This window comes from Anastrepha ludens, chromosome 2 (genome assembly GCF_028408465.1).
Source record: "Anastrepha ludens isolate Willacy chromosome 2, idAnaLude1.1, whole genome shotgun sequence".
Lineage (NCBI taxonomy): Eukaryota > Metazoa > Arthropoda > Insecta > Diptera > Tephritidae > Anastrepha > Anastrepha ludens.
Window position 1 is genome coordinate 124298216 of NC_071498.1, and position 12177 is coordinate 124310392.

General features: G+C 37.6%; 1 protein-coding gene across 1 annotated transcript in view; it reads right to left on the reverse strand.

Moving 5' to 3' along the window:
• LOC128854832 (dynein axonemal heavy chain 10) overlaps window positions 1-12177 on the reverse strand; it is a 286044-nt gene that overhangs the window by 15839 nt on the left and 258028 nt on the right. The window lies entirely within an intron of this gene.

Here is a 12177-nt window from a genome sequence, read left to right on the forward strand (position 1 = left end):
AGGTGTGCCTTACCAATTTAAAATCGTTACAATTTTACTTTCACTATGTTTATTCTCGATATTATAAATGAAACAGTTGACTAACCTTGACTCATAGAGCGCATTCATTTTCACATACTCGTACTTCAAAAAAATCTTCGGCGCAATGATTTATTCTTCTTAGAGCGGGTTAGAACTGTTAATGCCTCGAAAGCACCTCTGGTTAGGATATGGAATGAGTTTAAACATTTTTCAAATTCTTTGGCTTTTGATTTATCACTATCTAAATATAAGTTCAAATTATCACTCAAAGAGCTTTTTGAATAGTTGCAAAATATGTACAAATAATTGTCGGTAAGAAACCAGAAGTGCACGGTGCACTACATGAATAAAAAAATAAATAAATACATACAAATTTTTCAAAACTTTTCTCTTTACGAACTCGTTAAACCTCTCCTTATTTGTTATTAACCTTTTTTTACACTTTCCTCTCAAGCGGATACCTGCCATAAGCGGACAAGGTTTTCAGTCCCTTAGGTGCCCCCTTAAGACAGAGTATTATATTGCTAGAATTATGATATATGGGCAGCTGGTTCAGACTTGGTTTTGAGAATAAAAATGTTGAAATTTTTTCTGCTAATTTCATCAATAAAGAGTATCTGATAGCTTTTTCCATGATTGCAAATGTTTTTCTGCATATGAAGGTATTACCCTGATATATCGGACGAAATGTCCCAAAAAAATTGTTTTTAAATAAAAAATAGTTAGGTATACAAATTTTGAAACAAGGAAAAAATACTGCAAATATTTAATATTTATCCTGACGCTAACAACAAAAACAAGTTACATATAATTGTTTGTGTTTCTGTCGCAAACACACAGAATTCGGATCCCGTAAGTGTTCTTTGCAAAAAGGAATGTTAAGACAGAAGTCTAATTAGGATGAGAAAAATTACGTCACAGTTCTCATAATTTTATTGTTGGCCCTTCGAGTTTCGCGCATTCATCGGGTTATTGACATAACTCTGGTGCTCCCTGTTTGCTCACAGCAAAGGAATTGAAGGCCACATCAATGATAGGTATAACTCATACGCCGTGGTGCCCTCCTGTTTTGCCAAGGCAAGCATATCCATACATACATGCTTACCTAGCTTTTGCTACAAAAATGTGCGAGTTCATCTAATACTCATGAATAAAATACAATTTTAACGTGTTTTTTTTTGTTTATTTTGTTTTTGACAAAGCCTGTCATTTCCACGAAATTTTTTTCAGTTTAAAGCAAAATGTGCATAAATTTGAAATAGCGCACCTTCGACCACATTCAATCTTTTCAAATTGCTATAAAATCCATTCGCATTCGAGTAGTACGTATACATATATACAAACATACGTCTAAATCTGTTAAAATTCCAATATTTTATATTTGAAAATATATGTCGCTGGTATAGAAGAATGTTGCGTATGACAACATGCTTGTGACGAGCAGCTGGAATGGGTGGTGTACATTGCAAAGACCGGATCGATTTTTAGTTCTCTTATCTTTGCCATTTTTTTTACAAGTCTAAAATTTTTTTTTGTTGCTAATTTTTTTGTGTTGTTTGTTTCATTTAGTTTTTTTTGGTAGGAGTAAATAAATGTAGTAGAATGTGGCATGTGGCATAAAAGATGTACTATGTAGAAAAAGATTTCCACTTTCATGTATAGAACCATACGTACATACACACAAAAGCTCTGCGAGTTATCGCCTGCTGTCATATCGCAAGTATAATAAATTTTGTAAAACCGACATGCGTTCCTCGTTCCAATCTCTTTCTCTCCATCTGTCACAGGGAGACGCTGTATGTGTGGTAAAAATAAGTAAGTGAAATGAGCGGAAAGCAAGAAAAATTATTGAACAATTTGTCGTTTATATTTATGTACACTAAACGAATATGTGCGCAGTGCAATAACAAATTTGGCTCAAAGCTGGGGGTATTTTTTTTCCTTTGCGATGAAAAATTTCTTGTAACAATGATATAATATTTTATATACTTTGGAAATTCAATATGCATGGATTTGAGACAAGTATGGCGTAACATTTTCTCTAGCTGCATAGAACAAAAATAAAAAAAAAAAAGTGTTTGTTGCCAAAAAATATGTATTGTGGTTCGAAATGAGTTTCAATAAGCAGCGAGTGAAGAGAATATTTTCACAACTCTTGACACGAAATTTTTGTATCGAGGTTATAGTAAATTCTGTCGCTTAGGAATGAGCGCACTGAATTGATCGATACCCACCAGAGGTTTGTATAATCGAAATTTCCAAGAAAATCGACTTCTATCACTTCTCTGCTAGTTTTTTTGTGAAAAGGATATCAAACGAGAGAGAAAAGTTGTAGCAATATTAAAATTTTTCTGAATAAAAAATTACAGAAAATCAATTTTTTATTTTTGCATATGCTTGAGCAAAAATCTGCCTATCCTTGAACAATAAAAAAGCAAATGCATTTTTACAATCGTAATTTTTTCCCTCTCATCCTCAAATCCTAATTTTGTCCGTTTACCATGCCCTTTGGCGCAAAACAGAATTTCACCATAATAACTCTTTAAAAAATCACATAATTTCATACGGCTCTGATATAATGATGCAAATTTTTGATAAAAAATAACTATTATTTTATGATTTGCTTCGCTCTCAAATAAAATAAATTTTTGAGTGTTACTTTTACTTTACAGAAATAAAAATACATTTTTGAGTGTTTTTTTAGATAAAAAATTAAACTTATTAGGTACTTGAGTGTAATTTTCTCTCCCGGAAATAAGAATTAATTTTGTAGCGTAATATTTTTGACAGAAAATAAAACTCGCAGGAATAAAAATTCATTTTAGAGTTTTATTTTATTGACCGAAAATAAAAATCATTAGGCTCTTGAGCGTTATTTTTTTCTCCCAAAAATAAAAATGTATTTTTAAGTGTTATTTTTTTTATCGAAAATAAAACTCTATAGATAATTGGGTGTAATTTTTTCTCCCCGAAATAAAACTAAATTATCGAGTGTTATTTTTTTGATCGAAAGTAAAACTAATTAAATAATTGAGTGTAACTTTTTCTCCCAGAAATAAAAATAGATTTTTGAGTGTTATTGTTGTTAATCCGAAACAAAACTTCTTATATAATTGAGTGTAATTTTTTCCCGCAGGAATAAAAATTCAATTCATTTCGATCAAGAAAATACAATTCATTAGATAATTGGGTGTAATTTTTTCTCCCAGAAATAAAATTAAATTTCCGAGTGTTAAAATTTTTATAGAAAATAAAACTCAGTAGATAACTGAGCTAAATTTTTTTCTCCCACAAATAAAAGTTAATTATTGAGTGCAATTTTTTGATCGAAAATGAAACTCATTCGATAATTGAGAGTAATTTTTTCTCCCAGAAATAAAAATAAATTTTTGAGTGTTTTTTTTACATCAAAAATAAAACTTATTAGTTAGTTGAGTGTAATTTTCTCTCCCAGAAATAAGAATTAATTTTCGAGTGTTATTGTTTTTAATCGAAAGTAAAACTTCTTACATAATTGAGTGTAATTTTTTCTCGCAAGAATAAAAATTTATTTTAGAGTTTTATTTTTTTGATAGAAAATGAAATTCATTAGGTATTTCAGCGTAAATGAGTGTGGTTTTTTCCCTCGGTTCTAGTTTTTTTGTAATAGATAATAATATTATATAGATCGGTTTGATTCAAAATACCGCTTTATACTTCACTTCATCTTAACTCATGTCATCTCATCTCATGAAACTTATGTGATGGTTCTGCGTAACCTAAGTCAATGAAAGTCTTCAGTACCCGCTTAACTCAGTGTTTTATTACAATATATTAGCTATGTTTAGATCGAAACTCACAACAATCGGGATTAAGAAATAATTAACGCGGGTCAGGCGTACTCTTTTTTATATTTGTTTGCAAAAACAGTGAAAGCAGGCACTGCCACAAGTCATAATCATTTTATGAGTAACTATTCAGTTCCGCGCTGACTTGACGCTGTGAATATAGAAATTTTTCGGAAACTTAGAGATTAATTACAATCGGTAGTTGTAAAATTATGGTGAAAGAAATGGAGCTGCTTAATTTGTTCTAGATGCGGCCTTTTCTGTTTTTAGAAAAAAGTCGCTGAAATACAATACCATTTTCGATAAAAATATATAACTCATAAAAGAATGTATTATTATTATTAAAAATATGGTAGCTCACAAAAATGTCATTTATTTATGAAATATATGAAAGAGGCTGGGCTACGTCATGGATCTTATTGTTTTGCTAGGATATCATTTAAAATTTTGATCCTATTTTCTTTGCTGCAGTCGAAACAAAACTTTAATTATTTTAGGTCGAAAAAAATAACACTTGAACAATGGGCTTTAATGAATCAAAAACATACAACTCGATATGCATTACGTGCAGTGATACATTGATTTGATTTTTAAAAATTTTCTTCTTTTGGTTTTTGTGCATTTTCTCAATAAATGCTCGGCACTTTTTTATATGAAAGAAAATACTCAACATGTACAGTAAAACAAAAAAATGCCAAACATCGACGAGAATCTTGAAGCACCTGATATGTACTCTTTAATACGCCAAAATTCAGAGTTAAATAAAACTGCATACCTGACATTTTTCTAAAGATTCTGGTTAAAAGGCTTGATATTTTGCCGAAAATTTATTGTTATTTATTTATTTATTTCCGCAGAATTTGAAACTTGAATTTATTTGGTTTTTATAGGAGAAAGAACTATAGACATTTTTATAAAAAAAAATATTTAAATTAAACTAGAAGTAAATAAATTTTCAAAACTAGTCAATACGTTTCCGCGCTTTAGTTATATAACGCAGTGAATGATTATATTTCTTGAACGTCTATTTTCTTTTATGCAATTTCTTTCAAGTTAACCATCGTGAATTACCCCAACATTCTATGTCGTAGAGCCTCCACACTTGGACAATCACACAGATAGATTATTTTTGATTGTAGCTTCAACACCTATCGTTGTATGGCCACCCCATCTTCCTGGCATGTGGTCTCCCTAAGGTCAGTGGCCGGTTATTGTTGACGTAATTCTGAATATATCTGGTAGTGGCTTACTTAACAACTCGTCAGTTCTGGATTTGTTGAAATTGGGTTACGTTTGTTTAGTTATTTTGCAGGTATCCGAGTTAGTCTATGTATCTGACAACGGCCTGCTTCTGGAATAGCGAGAAGATATCCCTCTTGCACCCGTCTTGGCGTCAACCTAATTATTTCTACCGCTTCGGATTCGATTATTGATCATAAATTTTAAAATTTCAAAATAATGATAAAATTAAAATATTTTCGATGAAACTTGGTTTATATAATAATTTTTTTGGGTGGATGCTATGTATGTATAGGTACTATATTAAAAAGTTTTAGCTCGATGCAAGGCTTGCTTTTGTTCATCGCTTCAATTTGTTATACTTTAAAGCCTTCTCGGGTCGAATGGTAACTTTAACCACAGTGGGATTAATTGGCAAAAAACGAAGTGGTGTGTAAATTGAAACGTAAAATGCCAACAAAACACTGTCAAATAGAGCCGCCATTGATAAACCCTGTATCTGGTTAGGAACGCTGTTCTTTATTCATTTATTATTGATTGAAAAGATCATTTTGAAGAAGGTTAAAACACAAACTAATTGAAATGTTGGGTTGACATATAAAAAAAAATAAATAATTGGCGCGCACACTTCTGTTAAGTGTTTGGTCGAGCTTCTCCTCCTATTTGTGGTGTGCGTCTTGATGTTGTTCCACAAATGGAGGGACCTACAGTTTCAAGCCGACTCCAAACGGCAGATATTTTTATGAGGAGCTTTTTCATGGCAGAAATACACTCGGAGGTTTGCCATTGCCTGCCGAGGGGCGACCGCTATTAAAAACATGTTTTTATTAATTTTGCTTTCATCGAGATTCGAACCAACGACCTCTCTGTGAATTCCGAATGGTAATCACGCACCAACCCATTCGGCTACGGCGGCCGCCGTGTTAAATTTCAACAGGGTGTGTTATTCGATATCGCCCATGTAAGCAACCTACGTGCGCGGAAACGAATTTTTTAACCAACTTCCCCTACTTTTCCTCCCATATTAGACAGAAAGTTGGCGATTTCGCTTTCGGTGCTACTCGTGAGTTTCGGCGCTCCAAATGATTAATCTCACTTTTTCACAAAATTTTAACTTGTGTATAGGCCAATCTACTTCACTTTAAATATTATCACTCACAGTTGAGATATTTGCGGTACTTCCGCCAGCGCGGAAACATTCAATAAACAACCGATATAAAATTTTGAGTACTAACTAAGAACTTTTGTATTGAATTTGAAGAGGTCAAGCCAAGGAGCACCAGGAGATTTGGTGGCTCCTAAAACACTCAGGCTAAAAAGCCCATTGTATTTAAAGCTCTGGAAAGGGGGTAGATAGTTAAGGAGGGAGGGAGAAAAGTATCAGAGAAAGAGATAGGAAAGAATAGAGACAGAGATAGAGATAGTTAGTCCTGTGAGAATTTTCCAGATTCTTTGGCGAATCTGTAAATATCCTCCAGTTTTAGAGAACGAATATTACTCATTCTCATGACATCGGAACCCAATACCCGTAGTCGCGCTCTAGCAAAGGCAGGACACTCACAGAGAAAGTGCTCAGTGCTATCCGCCTCCTCCAAGCAGGACAGGCATACCGGGTCCTCGATGATTCCAATGGTGGTCATATGCTGACCCCATGGGTTGTGTCCTGTAATGATGCCGACCATCAACCGAATGTCTTTCCTTCTAAGTTTTAGTAGAAAGTTTGACAGTTTTCTGTTCGGACTTGTCACAAAACACTTTGCAGTTCTGCAGCGTTCTAGACCGGACCATCGCTCTTTATGTAGATTGCCTACATAATCGTTGATCCAGTTCTTGATTCCTGCGGGACTGATTCCGATTATTGGCTCTGGCCCCTGTGGGGGCACCGCTGATCCACGGTTGGCCAATTCGTCGGCAATTTCGTTTCCTTGAACACCGGAGTGTCCCGGAACCCATATAAGTACAAGCCTGTTTTGTCTTGCGACAGAATTAAGCTTCTTCTTACATTCTTGAACAATCTTCGAGGTTTGCTTCGCGTTCTCCAGGGCCTTCAATGCAGCCTGACTGTCACTGAAGACTCCAATCTGTTTCCCGCTCCATCTCCTCTCGATTATCCATCGGCTACTTTTAGGATGGCAAAAACTTCTGTTTGAAAAACAGTTGCCATTCCCCCCATAGCATAGTGATACTTATTACTATCGTTTAAGTACTATACGGCTCCAGACCCTATTTCAGTCTTGGACCCATCGGTAAAGAAAATATCCGTCAAACCTCCCTGCATGCATTCTGGATTGCTCCATTGCGTGATCTGACATCAAATTTCCTTCCGAACGAAACTGTGGGTATCAGGTCATCTTTAGGTGCCAAGAACAGTGGATACTGCTCCGACAGCAACTTAAAGATTTCTCTGTGTCCCGAAGTTCCATCTTCGTGCCAGAAACCATATTTATGGAGTCAACACATTGCTTTTATTGCTTCCTGTTGTATCTTAAGATCCAGGGGGAGCAGATTAAGCATAGCATTTAGGGCATCACCAGAGGTGGTACTCATGGCAGCCGTGATGCATAAACATACACTTCTTTGCAGCCTGTATAGTTCCCGGATTGTGGACTTAACCATGCTCCGTCGCCACCAGACCACAGAAGCGTAAGTGATGATTGGTCTGATAAGTGCCGTGTATATCCATAGGACCACAGCAGGTTTCAGACCCCAAGTTTTGCCAAAGGCTCTACGGCATTGCTGAAAAATCTTCAATGCACGATTCACCTTCAGTGAAACGTGTGTCTCCCAGGTCAGCTTCTTATCCAAGATTACTCCTAGATATTTAACTTCGTTGGAAAGAACAAGTGTCACACCTTTCAGTGTTGGAAGACTGAGTCCATCCAATTTCCGTTTTCTCGTAAACAAGACTATGGTTGTTTTGTTCGGATTAACGGAAAGACCTTGTCTCATGCACCAATCATCGATTTTGTCAAGGATACTCTGCACTTTCGTGCAAAGCCTCCTTAAGGATTTATCCGATGTTAGCGCACAGACGTCGTCCGCATATGCTTGGACGTGAAAGCCGAGTTCCTGCATCTCCGCTAATAGGGAGTCTACGACGAAGCACCACAGCAGCGGAGAAAGAACACCCCCTTGGGGACATCCTTGCTTGGCCCTGACTGTGATTTGCTCGTCGTCGCTCCCACCAGCGGTTAACAGCCTCTCAGAGAGCATGGAGTATATCCATTTTATAATGGCTTGATTAACTCCGTGTCGTTCGGCAGAAGAACATATCGAGCCGAAAGTGGCATTATCAAAAGCCCCCTCAATGTCCACGAACACGCCCATTGTGTATTCGTCAGCTTCCAGCCCAGCTTCAATCTTGCTAACAAGATCGTGTAAGGCTGATTCACATGATTTTCCACTCTGGTAAGCGTGTTGATTTCTACTGAGTGGACTTCTCGGCAATACCCCCACTCGAATATGTTTCTCCACCACTCGTTCCAGACTTTTCAACATGAACGATGTCAAACTAATTGGTCTGAAACTTTTTGCTAGGGAATAGTCATCTTTTCCTGGTTTTGGAATAAATACTACTCTTACGCGTCGCCATTGGGATGGTATATAACCAAATGCAAGACAGGCTGTGAAGACCCTTTTCAGGGCCTCAATCAACCTGTCTCCTCCTTTTTTAAGCATTACTGGATATATTCCGTCAGGTCCAGGGGACTTAAAGTTGTCAAAGGAAGATAAGGAAAACCTTATCGATTCCCTTGTCACTACCCGACTAGCAATATACCAGCTGTACCTAGAGGTTCCACCGTTGCCACCGTCATTGTTCATGCCACTCTCAGCTTCAGAGAGAGTTCTACTACCCGGAAAATGGGTTTCGAGTAGAGCATTAAACGTTTCCGATTTGGAAATGGTGTATGAACCATCAGGTTTTCGAATGGAATCCAGCCTTACTGAGCGGTCTAAATGAAGGACCTTACAAAGTCTCGCTGTTTCCTTCATTTCTTCGACGTTACTGCAGAAATTTCTATAGGATTCAAGTTTGGCTTGCCGTACTTTTTTCTTATATTCTCTCTGTGTAAGTCGATGATTGGCCCAGTCCTCTTCTGTTTTGGTCTTCAAGGCCTTATTAAGAAGTTTCCTGGACCGTACACGAAGCTTCGACAGTTCAGGGTTCCACCAAGGAACCGCTTTCCCCTGTCTGCTTTGCCTGAGTGGACACAGTTCCTCAAAGCAGTTGATTAAAGTACCTTCTAATTTCTTAGTAGCATCTTCAATCATTTCTGCTGATTTGAGTTTTTTCAGGTTTGGTAATCGCTCTGTTACAAGCTCACCATACCTGTCCCAGTCCACATTTCGAGGATTCCTACCGGAAGGTATTGATATTGTGTCAATTCCCAGTCGGAATTCGATAAGACGATGATCAGAAAGAGAGTCCTCTTCCAAAACTCGCCATCGGTTGATTTGATTTCCAACTGACCTATTGGTAAGTGTTAAATCAATCACCTCTTGTCTCCTTCTGGTCACAAAAGTTGGTTTGTTACCAGTGTTTTGGATGACCAAATCGGATGACAGGATAAAATCCAGTAACTTGAGACCTCTGGGGTTGCATTTGCTGCTTCCCCACACAATGTTCTGTGAATTTGCGTCACAGCCCACTATCAGCCCCAGATTATTGGATTCTGCGTACTTGACCACTTCTCTTAGCTCCCTCGAAGGAGGTGGCTGTACAGAGTCATAGGGTAGGTAGGCCGAAACTATGATAGCTTCGACACTGTTCCCACTTTTCCAGTACTTTATTTTTGCAACAACGATATCTCCAGAGCATAGCTCTTTTAACATCGTGTGTTCGATCAACCTCGGCATGATAATACATGCTCGCGGTCTCACATTCCCTTCACAATGAAGTATTTGTCCCCACGACATAGCACTTAGACCACAGATACGCTTGTGACATACCCATGGTTCTTGTATAAGTATTATGTGTGGGTTTGTTTGCAGTTTTGCATGCCTACGGCACAAGAGAGCCGTAGACGCTTTGCTATGCTGCAGATACTTTTGTATTAATTTTGATTAATTTCCACACTTTGTTTATTTATATATTTTCATATGACAAAAACGCAGCCATAATATGTGGTGTGCGTCCTGAAGTTGTCACCTATGAAGCCTCCGAACAGCAAAATATTCTTAAGAGAAACTTTTTTCATGATGGGAATACACCCAAATGTTTGCCATTGCCTCACGGCGGACGACCGTTGATAGAATTTTTTTTCCATAAATTGTGCTCCAGATCCATAATGGGTCTTTGGACACCAAATGGAAGTTAAGCCCAAACCCACTTGGCTACGGTGGTCTTTTAGTCTTATAAGATTACAAGCAATGTTTGCTTGAAAGGAGAAACGGCTAAAACATTCTGTGAAGTTCTACAGGTCTGCAATGAAGTAACGCTTAAAATGATATAAGAAGTGCGAAGGCATGCTGAAGCCATGTGACCGTCGACATCGAATGGGTTGGCGCGCTACTACCATTCGGAAGTTCACAGGCTCGAAAACGAGGGAACGAAAAACCAATTGATACAAAAAGTTCTTTCTAACAGCGGTCGCCCCTTGGCAAGCAATGGCCCCTTGGCAAGCAATACACTTGGAGGGGTTTTCTGCCATGAAAAGTTCAACATAAGAAATATCTGTCGTTCGGAGTCGGCTTAAAACTGTTGGCCCCCCCATTTGCGGCACAACATCAAGGCGCACACCGCAATAGGAGGAAGAGTTCGGCCAAACATCCAAAAAAGGGTGTGTATATACATATAGTCAAAAACCATCTACCATTCCAAAGCGGGGCGGCCGCCGTAGCCGAATGGGTTGGTGCGTGACTATCATTCGGAATTCACAGAGAGGTCGTTGGTTCGAGTCTCGATGAAAGCAAAATTAATAAAAACATTTTTCTAATAGCGGTCGCCCCTCGGCAGGCAATGGCAAACCTCCGAGTGTATTTCTGCCATGAAAAAGCTCCTCATAAAAATATCTGCCGCTCGGAGTCGGCTTGAAACTGTAGGTCCCTCCATTTGTGGAGCAAAACCAAGACGCACACCACAAATAGGAGGAGGAGCTCGGCCAAACACCTAACAGAAGTGTACGCACCAATTATTTATTTATTTTTTTTATTCCAAAGCGGCGTAAAACTGTAGGGCCCTCCATTTGCCAAGGATGATAAATCATAAGATCTTAAGAAAAATAGTAAGAGTAACATCGGTTGCGACGTAGGCTCGGTGGCAGAATTGTGCGCACTCAATTCCCACGTGTGTTTGCGCTCTTCCAGTCAAGTCGTTATTCAGATGGCATGAGTAATGTCTGCGTTGATTTTTGATTATATCACTAACACAATCTAAGTTTTTTCGTAAACAAGCCACTGTCACATGCCCGGTAACGTCCGCAAATCAGCTGATCCCTTAAAAATCGCTGAGATCGTCTTAATGGTCTGATGTTGGCCACACCTCTGCATTCTGTAAATCGTGCCCATTTATGGAAAACATCAAGACGCATACCACCAATTGGAGGAGGAGGTCCTTTAACTACTTACACATTTATCTCCAGAAGCAGCGAATGTATGAAAATAATGCAAAATTTTAAAAAGGAAAAAAATCTAATTTCTTAGCTATCCCATTGAGCTGCTTTACCACCAGTGAAGAGATAATAAGTACCCTCTCATTAAGGGAGTATCTGAGGCACCACATGTAGGATTATTATTGTTGTCTCTCCTCAATTGAATATTTTTAATTTTAGAGGTACTCTACACTGCTTCCACAAAGTCGAATCCAGATTAATTTGAAAAGTTTAATTAAAACATTCCACTTGCTTGTATGGTTTTCCAATTTTGTTTGTCTGTACTCCACCTACCACTTATCTATTCCCTTTATTATTGTCTACATTTCAGCTACACATCACACACACAATTAGCTGCATATAAATGTTTTTGTAGAAGCTCACCAAGACAGAATAAATATTAATGTCACTTGCAAACTTTGTTACCAAAATTTAGCCACTTTGTCAAGCAAATCAAGCACATCAATTAATTATTTGTACGAGTCTCGTACAATATACGT